This window comes from Panthera pardus, unplaced genomic scaffold (assembly GCF_024362965.1).
Source record: "Panthera pardus isolate Hobbes unplaced genomic scaffold, ASM2436296v1 HiC_scaffold_20, whole genome shotgun sequence".
NCBI lineage: Eukaryota > Metazoa > Chordata > Mammalia > Carnivora > Felidae > Panthera > Panthera pardus.
Genome location: NW_026526766.1, coordinates 51,331,106 through 51,344,007, shown reverse-complemented (window position 1 = coordinate 51,344,007; position 12,902 = coordinate 51,331,106). Strand labels below are relative to the sequence as shown.

The following is a 12,902-nucleotide window of genomic DNA, read 5'->3' as shown; positions in this document are numbered from 1 at the left end:
CTCTGATTTTACAGATGAAGAAATTGTACTATTAAAAATTATGTGACTTGTCTTTAAATCACATACTACTCTGATAGTTGTTTGAGTGCAGTACTGTCTAATGCCAGAGTTTCTGTACTTGTATTCATTCATAAAGTCAGCAAACATTTATTGGCTATCTAACAAATGCCAAGCTTCTTTTAGCTGAGTTGCCATGCTATTCCCAAATCCTTAGTGCTTACAATATAATAGCTGTATATTTATAAGAGACATTATAGCTTACAAATAATTTATGAGTAAGTAAAATTGTTTATTACTGGCATACCTTGTATGGAAGACAAAGTAGGGGTCACTATATATATTTTAAAGATGGAAAAATTGAGGTCCCTCCCATGAGATTAACTGGCTCACTGGATGTCTTACAAGCTCAGTGTTTCTCAAACTCTATGGTTAAGGGTCAGTTTTGTTGTTGTTGTTGTTGTTGTTGTTGTTGTTGTTGTTGTTGTTTTAGTTGTTATTTAAATTCCAGTGAGCCAACATACAGTGTAATTTTAGTTTCGGGTGTACGATACTGTGATTCCATACAATACCCAGTGTTCATCATAAGTACACTCCTTAATCCTCATCACCTATCTCATCCATGCCTCCACCCTCTAATAACCATCAGTTTGTTCTCTATATTTAAGAGTATGTTTCTTAGTTGGCCTATCTCTCTTTTTTCCCTTTGTTTGTTTGTTTTGTGTCTTAAATTTTACATATGAGTGAAATTATATGGTATTTGTTCTTCCCTGACTTATTTATTTTCCTTAGCATAAGACTCTCTAGCTCTATCCACATCATTGCAAACAGCAAGATTTCATTCTTCTTTATGGTTGAGTAATATTCTGTATATTATATCTATCTATATATCTGTCTAAATATATGTATCTAAATGTCTATATCTGTATCTGTATCTATATCTATCTATGCATATCTACAACATCTTTATCAATTCCTCATTTGATGGACACTTGGTCTGTTTCCTTAATTTGGCTATTTTAGATAATGCTGCTATAAACATTGAATCTGTTGCAGACTGAATGTTTTTGCAAACATTAATTACTAGAGAAATAAAATGATCAAAAGGCAGACACAAAATACCCAAGCTCACATTTTTATTAATTGTCATTATTCTTTTTTTATAGACATAAAATTATAAAATAGGTATAAAATTTTTTAATGCTTTCTCTCCATACTCTATTTTCCATACTCCTTGTGGTGCAGACCGGTTAGCATTTGCAGACTAACACTAGCCTGTAGACCAGACAGCAAGCCTTAAGGAACCACTGATAGTGCTAATATGAGGCAGACCTAATGTTCAATCCTAGACCTTCGTTTTTCAAATGCAGCCCTTTTCATGTTACTTCATAGAGCCTCAACATACAGCCAGAAACCTGTATTATGATCTAAGGTACAAGAAGATCAAATTCCTAATTGTTCAAATGAAACAAGTGCAAGAAAACTGACAATGACAAAGTATCTTTACAGAGTTATAGGAAATAATTGACATTAAAAAATGGAAAAACAATTGGAAGTTAATAGGAATGATTTCTTTTAAATTTACCTATCAGAAATCAAGACTTAAAATTTTTAATAAGTGATGTTAAAAGAATTTCTCAAAATATGTTTTTTCTCTCTTCTTTTTTCATTCTGTCTAGTGTTGGAAAAGAGAAATTAGGTTGTATTTAGAATACTGGGCCTTATCAGTTCCCAAGCAGCATAAAGACCTTGTATAACTCTAAGAGATAAAAGTGGCTCTTGGCCAGCTACAAAATGAAAATGAACTCATCTCACCACAACATTGAAAGGGCCTGAAAATAAATGTTACTTGTTCATTTCAAAAACTACTAAAGAAAATTGCAGCACTTTTGGTACACAGTAAGATGCATATTGCGTCAGCAATGAAAATTTACTTTGTAAGATGGTTTTGTGGCTTTCTCAGTTCTACTGAAATGGATCCAAATATTTACATGTGCTATTTTATTACATGTGCCGTCTGTGTCAAAGTAGGATTGTACAGATATTCAAGAATAACTTTGGTTGTGAGTAAATATTAGAGGAAGATTAAATTTTTCTCCAAATGATGCTGGTGGATTTTTTTTTATCATAGTTTAAGATGTCAGAAATATTTGTTCTTTTACAGTTCCACCAACTTAACAGTGCTTGATGGAGCTTAAAATGGCTGTAAGGGTGTAGAGATGGTGGAAATTTATGACAACATTCAAAACACGGACTTTCAGCCAATACATTATTATCTTCTGGAGAGACTTCCACATCACTAAATAGAAATTCACAATCTAAAGCAGAGCAAATAAAAATATGGCCTTAAATAATATAGACAGACTATGGCCTTCACTTACTTTTTTTTAAAGCTTTTATTTATTTATTTTGGGAGAGAGAGAGTGAGAACAGGGGAGGAGCAGAGAGAGAGAGAGAAAGAGAGAATCCCAAGCAGGATCCACACTATCATCCCAGAGGCCCACATGGGGCTCAGACTCATGAACCATGAGATCATGACCTGAGCTAAGATCAACAGTCAGACACTTAACTGACTGAGCCATCCGGGCACCCCAGCCCTTCACTTTCTGCACCCTGACTCACAGATCCAAGAATGGTATCACTGAGAAAGTTAGGTAGTCATACCTGTTCACTCCTCTTCAGTCAGTGCCTTTTTATCCATTTGAGGATTATCTCTCTTACTCCCTCTCACTCCTTACATCCAAGGAGAAAGTTAGATAGTCCCAATAGACATTATACATGCAGTGATAATGGGACTAGAGACAGTAGTACTGTGTGTGTGCATGTGTTTGTGTAATACGTATTAGATCAGGATCAGAGGACCAAGAATTGGGAGAAAAGATGGTCTATCAACATTTTAGCAGGAGTGCTTTATATAACTGCCTGCTACTGCTTAGAATTTGAGCCTGAGGTTGTTCACAATCTACATTTCAACAGTGAAGTATAGTAGATGCTTTCTTCTAAAAACTAAGTTATCAGTAGGACCAAGAGCTAAGGGTCAATCTTAGGTCTTATTTGTTGAAAAACACTACCCTTCAATAGATTTTTATCACATGTTCCAGTCAGGAAGCAAGCAATAACAACCATAACAAAGCTGGATAGTGATTATGTGACACAAGAAATGGAAAGCCTCAGAGGTAAAACAAATGTAAAACAATGAGTTAATACAGAAAAAAGAAAAAAAATATTTTAGAAAAATTTTTGTCATCCTTACAAATGCATTGATTGACTTAGAAATAGAAGCCATAGAAATTGAAAAAGTTGAAATGCAAAGAACTGAGAAAAAACAGAAAATGTAACAGACGAAGTAAATCTGCCTTTGGAGGCAACAAATAATGTAATCAGCTTTGTGGAAAGCAAACTGAATAAGCACTCCTAGAGTGCAGAGGACCAGGACAAATGAGGAAATGATGAAAAAAAAATTACCAATATGGAAAAGAAAAATCAAACATGCAGGCAATTATTTATGAAAAAAAGAGAAAAGGAATAAAAAAAGCAGTCATCAAAGAATCACTAGGAAAAAAAAAAGACTTGTTCAAGAAAGAAATAGGCAGGGTTTTAAAACTCTAGATTTTATTTGCTAAGATCTAAGATTTTTTTTTCATATTGCATCAGAACTTCCTATTCTTTAAAAGTTAGGAAAATCTAGGGGTAAACAGACAAAGATTATCGTGAATCTGATAGTCTTGTGGGTTTCTTTGCTTGATATAGTGCTTCATGCTTCTGGACGATACAAGCTTGGTCTATTCAGGTTTTCTTGTTTTCCTTAGACAATTTTGGTAATTTGTGTTAACCTAGAAAAACTATCAATGTTGAATACTTTTCCATGCATGACCATACATTTAGAAAAAAAAAAAAAAGACTTGAGGGCTGCGTGGGTGGCTCAGTTGGTTAAGTGTCATAAGTCTTGATTTCAGCTCAGGTCATGATCTCACGGTTCATGACTTTGAACCCCTATCAGGCTCTGTGCTGATAGGGTGGAGCCTACCTGGGATTCTCTCCCTCTCTCTCTCTCTCTTTCTCTTTCTTTCTCTCTCTCTCTCCCCCTGCCCCACTCATGTGCCTGCTCTCTCTTTCTCTCTCAAAAAAATAAACAATAAAAAAGAAAAATACTTGAAGTCAATGCATCAGTGAAATAATGATTAATAAGTGATTTTAATTTTTCTATCTTAATCTCTTCTATTTTCTGACATAGAAAATAGTCATATCTCATTGGTTAATCAAAGGTTTTATTGAAATATACTTAAGAAAAGTGCACAAGGTGCACCTGCGTGGCTCAGTCGGTTGGATGTCTGACATCGGCTCAGGTCGTGATCTCACAGTTCGCGAGTTAGAGCCTTGCATCGGGCTCTGTGCTGACAGTCCGGGTCCTGGAGCCTGCTTCGGATTCTGTGTCTCCCTCTCCCTTTGCCCCACCCCTGCTTGCTCTCTGTCTTTCAAAACTGAATAAACATTTAAAAAAAAAAAATTTAAAAGAGCAGTGCACAAATAATAGGTAAACAACTCAATAAATATGGCATAGCCCACAAACGTGTAATGACCACTCAAATTAGGAAATAAAATATAACCAACAAAATTGAAGGTGCTCTTTTCTTTCTGATCATAAATCCCAATCCTCTATAAGGAAACCACTTTTCTGAATTCTAATATTGTACATTATTTTACATTTTTTGAGTTTTATAAAAAGGACTGATAGAGTTTGTTCTTTGTGTACTTCTTGATCTCAACATTATTTATGTGAGATTTCTATGTACAGGAGTAATTTAGTTTTCAGTGCTATATGCTATTCCATCATGGCCGATCTTTAGTGCTTCCGGTCTTCTACATGCCTTTTGGGACATGCAAGTGCACATTTCTATTGGATGTACAATTACTTGTATGGGACTTTTGTGTTCATTTTTAGTCAATAACTACTAATTTTCCAAACTGGCATACTAATTTATATGCCCCCCAGCAAGGTATATGCATTCTGGTTGGTCTGTATCCTTACCATGCTTGGTAATTATCAGGGATTTTTATTTTATCCATTATGTTGGGTGTGTTGTGGTATCCCATTGTGGTTTTAAATAATATTTCCATAATGGCTGTTAATTGTGGTATTGCTACTCCACATCAACATTCTCTGGGTACTTCCAAACTAAAAGGCAAATGGAGATTTAGAGGAGGTATTAAGAACACTAAATGAAAATTTGATCTAAAGGGACCTAAAATTCCCCTTTACCTAGGAAATGTTTTAAAGTATTTAATAATGTCTGTTATTAAATGTATGGAAGCCTAGCAACCTCATTCAACTTAAAATCCAACTTACCAATTTTGCTGAACTTTTACTTTCCCTTTAGCTAATTAATGCAATGCAATCTATCAATTTTGTCTTGTTTCATTGGTTACAAACCAATCTTATGAGAGTAGAATCACAGTTGGATGGTGATGATTGGAGTTTGTTGCAAGAGAGCGATTGCACACTCCATTTCCGTGTTGGGAAAACTAATTATTTGCCCAGCCATTTGAAACTAGGGATGACACATGGGCAATAGGCGTGGAAACAATCCAGGAGGGCAGCGTTCGTGTCAGATTTTGACAGAGGGCCTAGGTTTTTCACCTATGCAGCAAGCGTGACAGCTCCATCACTTTTCCAGGCATTTCCTCTGGTGGGCTGTGCAATGGCTCATTTGCTTCCAGCACTTTTAGTTTCCAAACAGGGTGAGTGTTTGGCTGATGTGTTATTGAGACAATTTAGATGTGATACTAGGTTGTGAAATGGCATGTTTTATTTTTAATGAAACCATATTATCAGAAATTAGCTTGATCAGATTTGTGGTTGCCCGAGGCAGGGGTAGGGGGTGGGGGAGTTAGATGAATGTGATCAAAAGGTACAGACTTCTCGTTAGAAGATAAGTAAGTACTGGATATGTAATGCACAGTATGATGACTATAGTTAACACTACTGTATGCTCTATTTGAAAGTTGTTAAGAAAGTAGACATTAAGAGTTCTCATCCAAGGATTAAAAAAATACATTTTTTTTCTTTTTTTTTTTTTGTATCAATATGAGATGATGGATATGAACTTACTGTATTAATCATTTCACAATATTTGTAAGTGAAGTCACTATGCTGTGTATCTTACACTTACAAAATGCTGTATGTTGGTTATATCCCAATAAAACTAGGGAAAAAAGAAATTAGCTAGATCCAAATGCACTATCTATTGTAATGCAATGTACATAATATAAAATTTACTATTTTAACCATTTTAAGTGTATAGATATGTGTTAGTGGACATCTTCACATTGTTTTGCATTTGTCACCATCATCTATCTCCAAACCTTTTCCATATACCAACCTCAGTCACATGCAAACATTCTACTACTTTATGGTTTTACCACCCTTATATGTATAGTGTGTATCCGTTAACACAGATGTATAGTTATTTCTTATGAATTTGTCTTTTAAATCTTGTAGAAAACAAAGTGTGAAGTTATAAGCCAAAATTATAACAGTATTGTTATTTATATTGTTTTGCATATTTACTTTTACCAGAGAGTCGGTATGGTCTTTGTGTCAAACTTGTTCCACCTACATTGTTTGCTACTCTAACATATGATTAAAGGGAGAAAAAGCTGACATTAAGAGTCAACTAAGTTGAATTTTTTTTTATTGGTAGATCAAATCTTCTTCATTTGTCTCTGCATCTTACCACCAGAGTTAGTTTTGAATTATTTATAAGCAATAATTTTAGTAATGTTTAATCAATGTCTAGCACCATTCCTGTGGCTAAGCGATGTGTGCATGATATAGAGGTGTCTGGGTAATTTTACTTATGCCTTCTGTTAGATTTAATAAAAGAAAAAAAACCCTGAAATTCAACATATTAGTAACATATTAGTGAAATCAATGCTCTGCTGAAAGTCTAAGGTAGTGAGCTATTAATTCATTTTCCATAGCCATCTTCTTACCCTAAAATAAAAACCTGACAAATGGCCTTAAATAAGAATTTCTGAAAGGCTTTATTAACAAAGAAATAAAAATAATTGAGAGGAATTATGGAGATTATGATCCATTCATTTAGGCATCTCCATTTTCCCCAGTTGTGCCCTGATGTCATTTACAGATTTCTCCCCGAAAACATGGCTTTAAAACAGAAACACTTGTAATCAGTTTTACATAAAGTGAACTCTATGTTTAGCCTATGCTAAAGAAACAAAAATCACTGGAAATAATAGTCATGTAAAGCATTGGAAAAAAAAAACATTAGATGGAATTATTAAAAAGGGGAGAGTTCAGGGGCACCTGCGTGTCTCAGTCAGTTGAGCATCCAACTTCAGCTCAGGTCACAGTCTTATGGTTTGTGGATTTGAGCCTCACATCAGGTTCTGTGCTGACAGCTCAGAGCCTGAGCCTGCTTCGGATTCTGTGTCTCCTTCTCTTTCTGCTCCTCCCAGCTCGTGCTCTCTCTCCCAAAAATAAATAAACATTAAAAAATTTAGAGTGGGAGAGAGAGCCAAAGCATAAGAGACTCTTAAAAACTGAGAACAAACTGAGGGTTGATGGGGGGTGGGAGGGTGGGGAGGGTAGGTGATGGGCATTGAAGAGGGCATCTTTTGGGATGAGCACTGGGTGTTGTATGGAAACTAATTTGACAATAAATTTCATATAATGAAAAAATAAAAATATATAAATAAAAATAAAAAATTTAAAAACAAGTGCAGGGGGAGCGCTGAATTCTCATCCATTCAAACAACCATTACATAAAACTTAGATTTCATTTCTATTCATGCATATTTATTCTTCAAGAAAAATGAACATGTAAAAACCCTTCTAGGCACATTATTATCATTTTCCTGGCAGAAGAAAAGAAAGAGAAGTAGTTACATTATAACATAGAAATAGAATTTATGCCAATCACTCTATAGTGATACAGTGATATAGCTTGGATTCTGTGATACATAGAATTCCTTTGTTTATTTAATTACAAGGAGAAAAAATATCTGAACTTTGTGCTATGAAATCGGGGTTCATGGCATAGACTAGCAGGATTATGAAGTGAGAAAAGTTTCCCTGAACAGAATGGCAGTTTCTTTCCAACCCTGGATGTTAGAAAAATGTTTTGTCTTAATGGATTCTACAAAACAAAATCCTAGCAAGATACTGATCAAGCAAATTCATAGAAACATTCTTAATAAAGTGTCATTGATGGATTCTTTTCTTATACAGGCATAATATGAAGTACATTAAAATGATAACAAGCTTGTTTCTTGTAAATTCAAATGACAAAAAAATAATAGTCTTTATTAGGACAGGAAGAAGTGAATACAAGATACTTTTTTTTTTAAAACACTTTTTTTTCTCTTTTTTATTACAAGTTTTTATTTAAATTCAAGTTAGTTAACATAAAGTGTAATCCTGGTTTCAAGAGTAGGAAATCACTTACAGTGCTCATCATAACAAGTGCCCTCCTTACCACCCATCATCCATTTAGCCAGTCACCCCTCCACCTCCCTCCATCAACCCCCATTTTGTTCTCTGTCATTAAGATACTTTAAACTTATAAGCTCCATTGACATTTTTCCCTGTGAACTATACTCAATTAAAACAGCTAATATAGACTTACATTAATTTAATTAAATCACTATATAATCCCTTAACTTCTTTTTTTGATCATCGAATTATAAAACTCTCTGATAAGTCAACTTGGCTTCTCCTCTTCATGGAAGCCATATCAAGTGAGCATTTTTTCACACAACTACAAAGTACGTGCACACACACACACACACAAACACACACACACAGACGTCTGTAAATTCAAGTAAAAGTCCATGATTTTGCATTTATAGCAGCTCAGATGACCTTTCTATAGACCATTCTCTTCTAACCTTCAAGGCTAAATCTTTTTACTTCATGTAACTTGGTCCTTTACTCACTAGAAATGCAAAGTACTAATATACCTAAAATCCAGACTTTTGATCAGCCATATTGGAAGATAGGCAAATGTTTTCCTCCTTTTCACTTTTTATTCCTTTTTCCAATTTTTTTTTTTTTTTTTTTTTTTTTTTGTCTAGTGATCCAATGTCTTTTCCACTGACATCTCACTCCCTTAACAAATCAATTATATTTTAGGTATCAGATGAAAAGAATTTGATAAATTACTTCATATTAAATTGAAACTAATGGTTAGGCTCTACTTTATAATAGTATTTTCCTTTAGTGAAGATATTACATACCTATACAAGGAATTATAGGCTCTCATGATAAAAACTAGAGGCAATATTTATTTACTCTAAAATTTGTGTGATCATAAACTTTGTTGTCCAAACTAAGAAATCCTTGATAGTGAAAAGGACACTATTAATAATTGCACGGGGATAACAGTATAAACTGGGACTGTGCCTGGCAAATCAGAGCATATGGTCCCTCAGCCTACAATGTCAATTCCTAGCCCTAGGCTTTTCTATCCGAAGTATCCAGCCCTTCATATGGTTCCCACAATTTGCAGATATATGCTATTTTGTAAAACTTCTGATCAAAACAAATGGGGAGTATTGTCATTAAGGTATCCCTGAGATGACTTATAAATTTTAGGCTAGGTAATTTTCTAGATTTTAGTATGGAAAATGTGGTTGGTATTAGTATAGTACATGGCTAGTGCAGTATGTGGTCCCTTGAAAATGCATTGAACTTGATTTCTACTTGTTTCTATCCTTTAAAAGCCAAGTTACTGTATGAATTTACATTACTTCATTGAGCCTCTATTTCTTGTCTATAGAGTGGTGGAGGAAAGTAATTAAAACTGAGGATGCTTAAAGATATTTCCAGCACTGATATTCTGAGTCTGAGCAAGAGTTATGATAAACTTTCCTATTTCCAATAAATAATACCACAGACTAAAAAAATCATTTATATACAATTTACGTCAATTTTTAGATCCCTCTAATAATGTCTGAGGAAAAGGGGGACAAATCTTCAAATCCATTTTCCCCCTATTATTATATTTGTTTATGCACCAAGTGTGTTTGATCTCTGTTAAAAGTGAAATGCCATTGGAAATTCCACTATAAGATATTTTGGTGAGAATATGATGAATGTTGGTGCAGCATGGGACCCTGTTTATTGATTATGAAATGAAAATAAGGGTGCTACTTTTTGTTTTATTGATTATTAAAACATGATTTAAAGCATGTTGTCTGTAATAATTCTGTATTATACTGCAGAAAAGAATAGCATTTTGGGGACTCTGGAATGATTTCTGACAATAATAAAGGTTATATAATTGTTCTTTCTTTGCCTATGCAGTCATAGATAGGGTTAGGCTCTCTGGGAAGACCATTCAGTTTCCCTGGTTCTAGGATTAAAAAAATAGCATGAGTTAGGAGTGAGGTTAAGCAAAGATAAATAAATATAAACGTTGGTATTAAGTTAAGGATAACTTTGGAAGAGAACCAACACAGGATTTAGAAGCTGACAGATCATACTTCAAATTTTGGCCCCACTGGTATTGGCTTTGTAACCTTATATCCAGTTACTTATCTTCTTTGGACCTTAGTTCCCTCATATGTAAGGTGGACTGTTGATATCTAACTCATGGAATAGTTAAGAAAAATTAAATAATACAAACAAGTAGACCTGTTACAATAATTTTAATGTCACATATCTCAAACCATTTACTGTTTCTTGCTTGAGAATCTGGAACAAATATAATCAGGAACTGCTACTTCAACCACTTGTCTTTGGATCTTGTTATTTTTCTTAATCTTTGTCTGTACTAGACTCTTATAAATTGTCCCTGTGTCCTTGCTCCTCCTCACCCCAAATGAAATCATTAATGACCTAATTTGCAAGCTGTGCTGATGTCAGACAAGCTGATGTATCAGTTGGTGGGAATGACTCCTATCTTTCAGGACACCAGTGCCAAATATTTGATACTATTAGAGTAATCTCTTTGCATCCTAAATAATCCAACATTCCTTTTTATTATTTTTTTTTTTTTTAGTTTTTAGTCATTTGTAATAAAAATAAATGGATATGTGTCTAGTCTAAGTCATGGATACTTTATTTGACACAAAATGTGTTAAAATCTTTGACGGAATAAGTGAAAATTTAAGATGCCCTAAAAGGCTAGAGCACACCATTTTATAGGAATCCCCTAAATAACTGAGAGTGAGGGATGAATGGCAGGGGGAGAACATGGAGGTTGTGAAAAGACCTGTTTGTATAGCACTTTAGGCTCCCACTGAGGTCAATCAAGAATTGTCTTATTATTATCTCAACATTGTGTAATATGCTCCAAATGCCTATCTTGAATATTATTTTGATTCGTATTCCTTTAGAATAAACTTCAATTTCCAGTACTATCTGCTATCATTGTATGTTGTTATAATGGTGAATCAAATATTTGTGGCAGATTAGATTTCTCTTTGTATTAGTAGAAAAAAAGGAAAAGAAGATAACAAGGAAGGAGAAGCAGGAGTGGATTTGTGCCCAAGTGTTTAGGATCATACTATAGTTGCAATGGTATCTGGGTACTTTTAACCTATGGAGGTTATTTTTTTAATTCACAAACTTTTAAAATTAATTTTTAATTAAATTGTAGTTATGATAGAGACCTGGGTTTCTAGACATTTTTAATCTTGTAATATGAGGTGGAGTTCTTGGTAACTTATCTTTTTTTCAAAGTTTTTATTTAAATTCCAGTTAGTTAGTCTTATTAGTTTCAGGTGTAAAATATAGTGATTAATCGCTTCTGTACAATAGTCAATGTTGATCACAAGTGCACTCCTTAATCCCCATAATCTATTTCAGCCATCCCCCAACCCACCTACCTTCCAATGACCCTCAGTTTGTTCTCTTTATAGTTAAGAGTCTGCTTAGTGGTTTGCCTCTCTCTCTCTTTTCCCTTTGCAATATTTATAGCAGCATTATCTACAATAGCCAAATTATGGAAACAACCCGTGTCTGTGGACTGATGAATTGATAGATAGATAGATAGATAGATAGATAACATATATACATATATAAATAATGTATATTGCATATACATATATACATAATATATATTACATATATATATACATACATACACACACACAGTGGAATATTACTCAACCATAAAAAAGAATGTTATCTTGCCATTTGCAATGATGTAGTTGGAGATAGAGTATATTATGCTAAATGAAATAGGTAGGTCAGAGAAAGACAAATACCATGTGATTTCACTCATATGTGGAATTTAAGAAAGATAACATATTTTCTTAACTTCCCCACACTTGTCCTGCAGGCTGGAATAAACATCTTACCATAGAATACCATCCATCTTGAAACCCCTTGTCAAATACCCATACATTAAATAAATTAATTCCCAAGGGAGAAGAAAATATCTTGTTGTAAATGTACCATATTTAACATTGTATTTTCATTGAAAGAACATTTTTCTACCTGCATCGCATGAAGATTTTCAGTTTGCTCATTTTTTCCCTACTGCACTCCATTCTTATGTATAATCCTAGTTGCATCTTTCAGTTTTAAGAAGTAGCTTCTAATCCAGATTTTAATAAGTCTTGCTTTACTGCAAAGCTGTTTTCAGTATTGGAAAATGCATTTAGGTGAGCATAGAGCTATATTTTTCTAGTAGTTCTCAGAAAGTTTGCAAACACACGAGTATTTCATTCATCCAGAGATCATTGGTTTTGCAACCTTAACCACCAAGAACATTTCTAAGATTGTAAAAGGATACTGAGATTTAAGGACAGATATCACACCTCATGTGAGGTTTTGCACATAATGTATTTGCTCTTATATTAAGCATAAATTTAACTAGTCCGATGACTTGGTTTTCCAGACTACAGAGAATTGGAGAGTCTCCTCAAGGTAGATG

General features: G+C 34.0%; 1 protein-coding gene across 7 annotated transcripts in view; it reads left to right on the top strand.

The window, feature by feature from the left end:
* LINGO2 (leucine rich repeat and Ig domain containing 2) overlaps window positions 1–12,902 on the top strand; it is a 1,147,525-nt gene that overhangs the window by 653,466 nt on the left and 481,157 nt on the right. The window lies entirely within an intron of this gene.